The sequence below is a fragment of the Callithrix jacchus genome, chromosome 4, assembly GCF_049354715.1.
Source record: "Callithrix jacchus isolate 240 chromosome 4, calJac240_pri, whole genome shotgun sequence".
Taxonomy (NCBI): domain Eukaryota; kingdom Metazoa; phylum Chordata; class Mammalia; order Primates; family Cebidae; genus Callithrix; species Callithrix jacchus.
This window is the reverse complement of record NC_133505.1, coordinates 34,955,542-34,967,585: the sequence shown is the minus strand read 5'-3', so window position 1 is coordinate 34,967,585 and position 12,044 is coordinate 34,955,542. Positions and strand designations below refer to the sequence as shown.

Here is a 12,044-nt window from a genome sequence, read left to right as displayed (position 1 = left end):
ATTGCAGCTTTGGCTGTTGGGAGCTGTTTCACATTGGCTCCTGTGCTCCTTCCCAGCATGTATTTTTATAGAGCTTTTTGCTAATGAGACACTTATACTTAATGTGACCTTGCTTGAACCTCAAGTAGCCTGGTAAACTTGGCAAAATATTTTCCCCTTGTTAAGAGGTAAGGAGACTGAAGGCCCAAGGCAGTGGATGACTTCTTAGATACCGCTTCCTGCAAGGTACAAACAGGTTGGACTCAGATTGGGTGTGACCACCACAGAGGACACTGCAAACCTCAGAAGAGAGCCCGTGGTCTGAATTGAGGCTTGTTGATGTGACTTCAGACTTGGATCCCCCCTGGATCTGAATAGAAAAGACATAGAGAATGGGAAGTTGGTTTTAGAAGACAAAAGTGTAATTTGGCTGGCATTGGGATGAATTAGATTTTGCCAACTTGATAGAAGTGGAATTTTGTCCTTCCCCCCAAAATTGTGTGCATGCAGAGGGAGACCAGGAGAGATCTAGGTAATGTGTGTGGCCAAGAATGTCTAATGTAAGGATAGCCCTGGGAGCCTGCTGCTGAAGCAGAATTTTAATGTGGGAAAGTGGGGTGTGTGGTGAAAGGGGGGAGAATGGAGATGCCAAGGCTCTGGAATTAGAGGAGCGTATTAATTTCATAAACATTTGCAGACCCTCTACTTTGTACCGGGTATTGGAGATAAAAAGATCAGTGAGGCATGACCCTTGGGTTTACATTCTGGTTGGGAGAGAAGGCAGATAAAAATATCAATTACAGCCACTTATCCATGGCTCCGTTTTCCATGGTTTTAGTTACCCACCGTCAACCTCAGTCCAAAGACAGTAAACAGCAAATTTCAGAAGTAAACAATTCATAAGTTTTAGATGTGCATTGTTCTGAGTAACATGATGAAATCTCTTACCATCCCACTGTTCCTGCATCACAAGAAGGGAGAGTACAGTACAAGATATTTCAAAAGAGAGACCACAGGCATATAACTTTTATTATGGTATATTGTTAAAATTATTTTGTTCTGTTATTATTGTTAATCTTTCTGTGCCTACTTTATAAACTTTATTATGAGTGTGTGTGTAGGAGAAACATAGGTTTCGGACACCACTGGGAGTCTTAGAATGTGTCTCCTGAGGATTGAGGGGACTCCTCCTGTATGAATGTATCTTCAGCAGATGGTGGGGGTGCTACTCTATGAAGGAGTGTGATAGTGTGATCATAGAAATACAGTGTATGCAAAGCTGCAGGAGCTCTCCAGAGGAGGGATACATTCAACTCAGCGATGGGATGGGCACAAGAAAGACTTCACAGATAAGGGGACAAATTGTATTCAAGCCTTCAAGGACGAGCTGGACTGGAGAGAAGAGCTCGTACAAGGGCATGGGTGGAGAGTGGAGAGTGAAGAAGGGGCTGTCTCCCTGGTTGTGTATCTAATGGCCAGAGAATTAGGTAGGACGAGGTAGGATTTAGGACTGGATGGGTAAGTTGGAGCTAACGGGATGAGGGGCAGAGGAGGATACCTGTGCAGTTTCCACCTCAGCTAGTAGGAGTTTTTTTGGTTTGTTTTTATTTTAATTAATTAATTAATTATTATTATTTTTTTAGAGACAGGGTCTCCTTATGTTGCCCAGGCTGGTCTTGAACCCTGGGTTCAAGGGATCCTCCCGCCTCAGCCTCCCAAAGTGCTCAGATTATAGGCACTGAGCCCAGCCTCAGCTAGAAGATTTGAAGCAGGAGAATAACAGGATGAGATCCTGTGTGCTAGAAGAATGATCCTGGGAGCACTTTTTAGGAGATATGCCACATCTCACCAAATCTAAGATGCTGTTTATCTTAATCCATTTTCTGTTGCTATAACAGAATACCACAGGCTGGTTAAATTGTAAACAACAGATGTTTATTCAGCTCACGGATCTGGAAGCCAATGGGCTCTAGCAAGAATGGCATTAATCCATCATGAGAGATCCACCGTCATGACCCAGTCACATCTTAAAGACCCCACTTCTTAATACTGTTACACTGGCAATTAAATTTCCAACATGTGAATTTTGGGGGGACATGTTCAAACCACAGCACCATCAATTCTTTTATGTGCCCCTATTTTGTGCTCCACATGAAAAAAATATTTTGCCAGTTAAATTAAGACATGCCATTGATCACATTTCAGAGATGCTAAAGTGTGATGTCATAGGTGTCTCAAATTTGATGAAAAGCAGTAACTTCCTAGCTGATGGCTTAGATTCCTCCCTTTCTCTGGATTAACAGTTAGAGTATCTCCATCTCACTAACTCATAGGTGGTAAGTTACCAAGGCAAAGAAGAACCGAAGCTGGGTGGGCCCTTCCCCTTCTTTCCCCAAAGATAAACATTTACAACATTTACTAGTTGGGTCAAGGAGCACAATATCTGGTCTGCTGCTGTAGGATTCCTTGTCCTGTTATTGGGCCTATCTCATGCTGTTTCCTTTTGGAGAGTTACACACACACACACACACACACACACACACACTCACACTCTATATCCCATCCTCCAGAGTGGCAAAAATTAAAGCTGGTAATACCAGGTGTTGGTGAGGCTGTGGGGCAGCATGAGTGCTCATAGCCTGCTGGGCAGACTGCACAACAGTATAGTCACTTTGGAAACAGTTTGGCCTGATTAGTCAAATTGAGAATTCATCTTGCCTGTGTGTACTAGGACGTGTGTGCAGAAATATTCATGGAAGTAGTGTTTGTAATTGTTCCAAACTGGAAACAACTTATATGGCTATCAGTAGACTGCATTAAAAATTGTAGTCAGAGCAGCAATTAAAATAAAATCAGCTTGTAATAATATGAATGAGGCTTAAAACATGTCGACAGTTCCCCCCCACCCCCCCACCCTGGAAGAATACATGCCACAAAAAAGGAAAAAAATTCCATTCAAGGCTCAAAACCAGAGAAAATAAACTCTGTTGTTTCTGGGGTGCATAGCTAGGTCTAAAACTAAAGAAAAGGGAAGGAATGATTCTAACTATTATAACTTCCTCCACAACAGCCATTTTCTCAGATACAGCTTTTTCTTCTGGTTTCTGTAAGTTCCTGGAGTGAAACCTTGGATACAATGACTTGATGGGGACATGCAGCCCACTGTTCTTGCTGCTACAGGGAATGTGAAGAAATTGCTTCTCTCTCTACTAATTTACTACCATCTTGCTGGAGAGAAAGGGCACGTGGCTGAGATGGTTTGCATTCCTTCAGCAGACCTGTAGGAAGTGTCTTCTTTGTGTCAGATACTCTGTGCTTGTGCTTTGTTTTCTCAGCCAATTTTTGTCTACTTTGTGCCAAGTACTATGTAGATTCTGGGGATAAGACAGACACAATCTCTCTCCTTGTTTGGTGGGAAAAGCTGGTGTTAAGCGAGTAATTATACTAATAAGTCAGGACTTAAAATTACAGAGAAGTACAGGGTGCAGCATGGGGTGTTTTGGGGCTGTATAACTAGACTGCTTGTGGACCCATTCTGACAGGTCAGGAAATAATTGCCAGAGAAGGTGGCTTTCAGCTGAGACTTCAAGCTAGAAAAGGAATTTGCCAAGTGGGAAAGGGATGGTGTTCTAGACAGAGGGAATAACATTTTCTTTTCTTTTTTTTTTTTGAGACAGTCTTGCACTGTCGCCAGGAATGGCGTGATCTCAGCTCAATGCAACCTCTGCCTCTTGGGTTCAAGCGATTCTCCTATCTTAGCCTCCCAAGTAACTGGGACTACAGGCATGTGCCACCAAGCCCAGCTAATTTTCATATTTTTAGTAGAGACAGAGTTTCACCATGTTGGCTAGGATGGTCTTGATCTCTTGACCTTGTGATCTGCCCACCTTGCCCTCCCAAAGTGCTGGGATTACAGGCCTGAGCCACCGCGTGGGCCTGGGAATAATATTTTCAACAGGATTAGGAAAATGCATGGCACTTTGAATCTTGGAGAGCGGTTTGGTTTGGCTGTGAGTTTGAGTTTGAGGTGGGGAGTGGCAGGAAATGAGCCTGAAGACAGGGGCTGGGCCATGATTATCTAAGATCCAGCTAGAATCTCCTGGGACAGCCTCCTCACAGAAGAAAGGAAGGGCAGGAGTTTTGACTTTATTCCAGGGGCACCAGAAAGCCATTGAGGGGTTGAACCAGGTTGATCACCCAGGCAGATTGGCAGTTTAACAGGTGACCATGACCGAGTGTGCTTGAGGAACAAAAGGAAGGCCAGAGTGGCTGCAGCACTGAGGCAGCAAAGGAGAGAGAGGTTTATGTAAATCAGGAAATCCTGAGGGTTTGATCATCCCACAGTTGGATCTGATTTCAGCTTCTGCAGGGTTCCTCTGTTAGGTCACTGGATTAAGTTCTGGTAAGGCAGGGAGTTTGCCATTTTCATTCTCTGCCGTAACCTCAGTGCCTGACACATAGTAGGCACCTAATAAACATCTGCTAGCTGTTGAATAAATTTTAACACCCTGCTGCTTAAACCCTCAATGGCTGCCCAGGGCTGTTAGGATAAAGTCCAAAATTCTTAACCTGGGTCACAGAGTCTTGCATAATCTGTTCCCTCCTGTTTCTCCACCCTCCCTCTGCTCGCACTACTGCACTCCACCTGTGGCCAATTGTCAGCTCCTCAAACTCACTGCTACCCTTTCTCTGGCAGCTTGTTTCCTCTGCCTGTGAGGCTCACCCTTTGCAGCACTCCCTATGGGTGGGGGAGAGTTCATTTTCCAGGCACCAGAATGCAGCATGTGGTGGAGTGGAAGAAGCCCAGAGCCGGGAGGTGCACCTCACCCCACTTCGTGCTAGCTCTGGCCTTGCTGCCAGGCAGCTCTGCCGCTGGGCAAATCAGTCCAAGGCTCTGGCACTCACTTTCCTCCTCTGTAAATAAGGAAGTTCTGGTGATTCACAGTCCTGGATAGACTTTAGAATCTCCTAGGAAGGTTTTGTTTTTTTTTTTTTGAGACGGAGTCTTACTCTGTCCCCGAGGCTGGAGTGCAGTGGCATGATCTCGGCTCACTGCAAACCTCCGCTGCCCGGGTTCAAACGATTCTCCTGCCTCAGCCTCCCAAGTAGCTGGGATTACAGGCACGTACCAACATGCCTGGTAATTTTTGTATTTTTAGTAGAGACAGGATTTCACCATGTTGGTCAGGATGGTCTTGATGTGCCTGTCTCGGCCTCCCAAAGTTCTGGGATTACAGGCGTGAGCCACTGTGCCCAGCCCAGAAGTTCGTTTTTTAATACCATACCAGAGTCTGGGCCACCTCTGGAGATTCTAATTCAGTTGGTCTGGGTATGTTTTGAAAACTCATCAGTTTGAAGACTACAAATCTGATGTGTAGTCAGGGTTTGAACTATCCCATGAGATGATAAAGGATTTTATCGAAGCACCAAATGACACTTAGGAATATTTGAGACAAGAGAGAGCTTGGTTCATGATTCAACATCAGACAAATATTCAGGCACAAAAATGAAGAACTCCCAATTTTTCCCTATTGGTCAGCTGCAGGACAGGGGCCCTTGAAAGCCTTGTCTCATCCACTTCCCAGCTGGCCGCTACCTCCTGCCCCTCTTTGAGCCCTATGGGGACTTCTAGCGTTCAGAGCCCTGGTGATTTTTGTGGCATGCAGTGTGTTTCAGAACACCACTGATGCTCAGCTCCATGGGGAAAGTAAGCCAATCGTGACCACAGGAATGCATCGTCCACAGTCACTGGGATCTCCGGGACAGCCTGGTATCCAGGCCTTTGGCATGTCTAGTAGGAGTGCAGTCACTCCTCTAGTGTGCTCATCTGGATCACTTACTTTTTGCCCTGAATTCTGGCCTCTCCAGGTTTTTTAGGTGTCTCATGGAAGTATACCTGAAGGAGAGTTTTCTTATCTCAGATTAAAATATGGGGCTTAATCTGGGGCCCCAAGAGCCCTTAAATGGAGTACCCACAGGGAATGGAGTTCTAGGCTAAGTGCTTTGGGATTACAGGTGCTTTCCTCTTGTTTGGAGGTCCAGACATACGCTTGAGAAGCAGCTTGAGATGCTCAAGAGAGGCCTGAACTGGTATGCTGGAGGCCATGGTGCAAACCCAGGCCTTTCCATTCACTTTCCTGGGCCCCAGAGTCCACATCTGGGATTCAGTGTCTACCAGGGCACCTCTCTAGGTGGCATCCAGGAGCCGGAGGGAGCAGGAGGCGGGCCAAAGTTTTACCCAGGCTGGAGTGCAGTGGCATAGTCATGGCTCTCTGCAGCCTCAACTTCCCAGGCTCAAGAGATCTACCTGTCTCAGCTTACTAGGTAGCTGGAACTACAGGCATGCATCATTCCGCTAATTAGCTAATTCAGCTAATTTCTTTTTTTAGAGACAAGGTCTCACTATGTTACTCAGGCTGGTTTCAAACTCCTGAGCTCAGGCAATCGTCCTGCCTTAGCCTCCCAAAGTGCTGGAATTACAGGCACAAGCCCCTGTGCCCGGCTCTCAGTTAGTTTTTACAGCTCGTCATGATTATCTTGGAGCCAATAATCGTGCATGTATCCACATCTTGAAATTATGAGGCATCACCTTGCCTAGTCTTGACATGTGCAGATTAGGTATTTATGAGATCCAGAGACTATAGGGGAGGGGTGGATTTCAAGGAAAGGGGAACCGCTTAGATAAAGGTAGGGGGTATCTCCAGTTCTGTCTGTGACAAGGGTACCAGGACATTGCAGGGCTTGTTGTTTGCTGCATCTTCCTGGTTCTATAGAATTGCAGCTAGCTTCTGGTTTATTTTTTTATTTTTTGAGACAGAGTTTTGCTCTTAATGCCCAAGCTGGAGTGCAGTGGTGCAATCTTGGCTCACTGCAACCTCCACCTCATGGATTCAAGCCTGCCTCAGCCTCCTGAGTAGCTGAGATTACAGGCATGTGCCACCATGACTGGCCAATTTTGTATTTTTAGTAGACAGTGGGGTTTCTCTGTGTTGGTCAAGCTGGTCTCAAACTCCCGACCTCAGGTAATCCACCTGCCTTGGCCTCCCAAAGTGCTGGGATTACAGATGTGAGCCACCGCACTGGGCTGCTACTGCTTTACTGAAGAGACAAAAGAATGCTCCCTCACCCCCAGCAGGGATGTGTGACCTCTGGTGCAAGGCAGTTCATGAAGTGACTTCCTCCCTCAGGTGGGAGGATGGCTTCAGAATTCTCATCTGGGTAAAGGGGGTGGGGGTGGAGTGTGTCATCCAGTGGTTTTTTTTTTTTTTTTTGGCTCTAATTTTGGTTTCCGTCTGCCCAGGAGCCAGGAATGGATAGGAGGGTAATGGTTTTACCTCTTATTGTAGAAACCTGTTGTGATAATCACAGAGAATATGCTGAAGGCATAAAAGAAAGGGCAGAACCATGGGATGGGGGGAGTGTGGCAAGTTGGGGAAGAGTTTTTTTTTTATTTTAGAGAGGGTGAATTTTACATCAGACCTGACAGAGTTGTATCTGGGGAAAGGGAGTGGTTATTCTGGTCGGCTCACATCTCTCATACTCAACCTCATTTCTCCTAATCCTGAAATCTTGAGATCCCCAATCCCTAAAAAGGAAAACTACTATCCAACAGGGATGCTTTATTGCTCACCCCTTATGTGAAAGTTTCTCATAGCTAAGGCTAGGGTGCTTTTGGTCAGTATCAGCAGAATATATGCCCCTTTTCTTTTGTCAGCATTACTCAGCTTACAAAGCCTTTCCATGTAGATGACCTCATCTGAGCTTCCTAACAAAGGAGCTGGTATTAGACCCCATTTTACAGTGTGCTTGGGTAGGGAAGAGAGTGTAGTAGATTGAGTGGAGGGCTTGGCACCAGGCACTGCTTCCTAGCTATGTGTTCTTGGACAAGTCACTTCACCCTGCTGAGCCTGTTTCCTCAGAAGGAGTCTGTATAACCAAGGGAAGGGATTGATCATAGAACTGGTACTGTGTTTTGTTTATCTAGTTATGGCAGACCCTCAAAAACAAATGGTTCTATTCGATTAACCTTGTCTGCAGTTCCCCTGAATCCATTCACTTTTTAACAGACATGTATTGAGCTTCTACAAGGTGTCAAGCACCATGATATCTGTATCAGTGATTTAACCATTTTTGATGGTTACTACAGACCCTTTTAAGAATGTGATAGAAGGCCAGGAGCAGCGGCCCATGCCTGTAATCCCAACACTTTGGGAGGCTGAGGTGGGTGGATCACAAAGTCAGGAGATTGAGACCATCCCCGCTAACACGGTGAAACCCTGTTTCTACTAAAAATACAAAAAAGTAGCCGGTCTTAGTAGCAAGTGCCTGTAGTCCCAGCTACTTGGGAGGCTGAGGCAGGAGAATCGCTTGAACCCAAGAGGTGGAGATTGCAGTGAGCCGAGATCACGCCACTGCACTCTAGCCTGGGCGCGACAGAGCAAGAATCCGTCTCAAAAAAAAAAAAAAAAAAAAGAATGTGATAGAAAACTATAGCTCCCTCCCCAGAAAACTTTTCTAGCTTTTTATTTTGCTTTGCTGAATCATTTCAAAGTAGGTGGGAGACAAGCTGTAAACACTATAGCATCCATTACCTAGAAATACAGGTATTCTTGGCTGGGCATGGTATCTCACGCCTGTAATCCCAGCACTTTGGGAGGCCAAGGCAGGTGGATCACCTGAGATCAGTGAGACCAGCCTGGCCAACCTGGTGAAACCCGTCTCTACTAAAAATACAAAAAATTATCCAGATGTGTTGGCGGTTCCTGTAATCCCAGCTACTAGGGAGACTGAGGGAGGAGAATTGCTTGAACCTGGGAGGTGGAAGTTGCAGTGAGCCTAGTTTGTGCCACTGCACTCCAGCCTGGGCAACAAGAGGAAAACTCCATCTCAAAAACAAACAAATAAATAAACGAATAAATAAATAAGTTTATACATTTATTTATGTAACCTCAATAAATGCTATTAAGAAAATAATTTTAGACAAGGTGCAGTCGCTCATGCCTATAATCCCAGCACTTTGGGAGGCTGAGTTGGAAGGATGGCTTGAGCCTAGGAGTTCAAGACCAGCCTGGGCAATATAGTGGGAACTCTTCTCTACAAAAACTTTTAAAAATTAGCCTGTTGTCACAGCAACTCGGGAGGCTGAGATGAGAGGATTTCTCGAGCTAGGGAGGTGTAGGTTGCAGTGAACCAAGATAGTTCCACTGGACTGTAGGGGACAAGATTAAGACCCTGTCTCAAAAAAAAAAAAGGAAATAATTTTTTTATATGATCCAACACTCAGTCTATTTTCAAATTTCCCACAATAGTTCCAAGACTATTTTTATAGCCTATATAAAAAAAACGAAAAACAAACGGGATCCAATCAAGGTTCACATATTGCATTTGATTATTATTTCTCTTTAGTCTGTAAAAATCAACAGCAATTCTTTCAAAGCTTTTTTTTATGACATTGACTTTTTTGAAGATTAGGCCAGTTGCCATGTGAAATGTCCGGCATTCTGGATTTTTCTAGTTGTTTCCTCGTGGAAACTCCTCCATTAGTACTTTTTCAGGTGTAACATACTTCAGAGTATTCTCTTTTTTTTTTTTTGAGACGGAGTTTCGCTCTTGTTACCCAGGCTGGAGTGCAATGGTGCCATCTCAGCTCACTGCAACCTCTGCTTCCTGGGTTCAGACAATTCTGCCTCAGCCTCCTGAATAGCTGGGATTACAGGCACGCGCCACCATGCCCAGCTAATTTTTTGTATTTTTTAGTAGAGACGGGGTTTCACCATGTTGACCAGGATGGTCTCGATGTCTTGGCCCCGTGATCCATGGCCTCCCAAAGTGCTGGGATTGCAGCAGAGTATTCTTTTACCCTTCATATTTTCTACAAACTGGAAGTTATATCTAAAGGCTTGACCAGCCTTTCATTCAAGTCAAACGTTTTTGGCACAAACTTCATGGGTAATGTTGTGTGATTCATATAGTGCCATGCCAGGAAGCACATGCCACCTGGCATGGCACTATAATGTTAATTAATCACCTGTTGATTAACATTGGATTTGATCACTTAGTTAAGGTGATCACAGGATCTCTTCCTAATCAAGTTATGTCAGGAAGTAATCCATTCATTGGTACTTTGGCACCATGGGGACTGTCTTGCCCCCGAAACCTTTCACCCAATAGTTTTAGCATCTATTGATGATCCTTGTGCTATTATAATGGCAGTTGCAAAATGATTTTCTAGTTTTGCTGCCCCTCTGTACTTATTTACTGATGTTTGCTGCAATCTCTGGACAGTTTTATGTATCTAATACATATACAATAATTTTTGACAGTTTCAGGAGGTTTAAAGACTATCGAATCCCAGCATGGAGCCTGGGTGATGAGGTATCCTATTTTGCATGGAAGAAGAGCTGTAGCTGAGCTCTTCACAGTCCTTTTATTCTTTTTATTTTGCAAGTAAATTGCAAAATAAGTTCCCAACCCCAAAGATAACACAGGCTATCCTTGAGCAAGAAAACAACCTCAGTTTTTAAACTTCCAGGCCATTGGGCAAAGAGGCATGATGAACGGCTTCACAGCCCACAGACACGCCCAGGAGTTGGACCAGGCAATTTCTAGCATTTCTACCAGCATGACTCACATCTAGGAACTTGATATTACTTTCACTTGACAGTTAAATTCCTTGATTCTTTCATTTGTGCTTTGAAAGTGCTTGATTTTCCCCTCATTTTGTCTCTTAAAGTCACACATAACTAGATCCAATTAGTGCTTCCAGTTGGAATTTATTATCAGCACTGTAATAGTCTCTTATATGTAGTCCTTTTACATCATAAAACACTTTTTATATAGTACTTAACTAGGCCCTCAATGAGTCACATTATATTACTGTTTTGTTTACTCTTGGGTCATATAGACTGGGGGTTTTATTTCTATCCCATTCATGTCACTACTGACAGAGGCCACTGAACTCTGTTGCAATGGACTTTCACCATACATAATCATTACTAGTATTGATTTGCCTGTAATTCAAGTTGCTTCATTCCAGCCTCGCAGTCACCTCTGTGCCCTGCTGGTTGTCTTTCCAGCACTGCTCTAGTTGCCTTCCATGGATCTATGGGAGAGCAAGTCCTCCAGGTCCTGCCCCGTGACGATGTTCTTTAACTCTGTAGCATGTGTGTCACTGTGACTGGTTCTGCTCACTTCTTCTCTTGCTGCCACTTTTGAATTTAACTCTTTGTGGTTTGAACACTTACTGGATTTGGGAACCAGGGGTTCTGAGTTCTCTACTAGATTTCCATCTGTACCAGGCTTGTGCTTAGTACTTTTACCATAGTTCTTTCACATGACCTGCTTAGAAACCCTTGAAGGTAAGTATTACTCCTATTTTATAGATGGATACACTGAGGCTCAGTACTTTTTTTTTTTTGAGATGGAGTTTTGCCCTTGTTGCTCAATCTGGAGTACCATGGCATGATCTCGGCTTACTGCAACCTCCACCTCCCGGGTTCAAGCAATTCTCCTGCCTCAGCCTCTTGAGTAGCTGGGATTATAGGCATGTGCCACCACGCCTGGCTAATTTTTTGTATTTTTAGTAGAGATGGAGTTTCTCCATTTGGTCAGGCTGGTCTTGAACTCCTGACCTCAGGTAATCTGCCTGCCTCGGCCTCCCAAAGTGCTGGGATTACAGACCTGAGCCACTGCACCTGGCCAAGGCTCAGTACTTAAGTGACTTCTTTATTGTCAGGCAGAGTCAGGGGCAGGAGGCTGCTCTTGGGTTAGATGTGCTGAGGCTTATAACTTCAGACAGGAACTGGGACAGGACTACAAAGGTAAACAGAAGCAGAGTCCTTTCTGTGTGTCCACATTCCCTGTACAAGCCAAGGCTTCACAGCACATAGCCGCCAGAGCCACCTGAGGGTTCCTCCCATGCTGGTTTCCCTCAGGAGCGAGCTAGATGCGGCAGTCACAGCCAAGAACAAGCCCATTGAGGCTAAGATGTGCTCTGCTGGAGGGCTGAGTTTAGAGTCCAGCCTTCTAGAGGAAGCAAATTAGACCCAAACTATAGAACAGCCCAG

The 12,044-nt window shown here is 44.8% G+C and overlaps 1 protein-coding gene across 3 annotated transcripts in view; it reads left to right on the top strand.

Annotated features, from left to right (window-relative positions):
• The window catches only part of TRIM26 (tripartite motif containing 26), a 113,912-nt gene that overhangs the window by 86,536 nt on the left and 15,332 nt on the right, over positions 1 to 12,044 (top strand). The gene's annotated exons all lie outside the window — the stretch shown is intronic.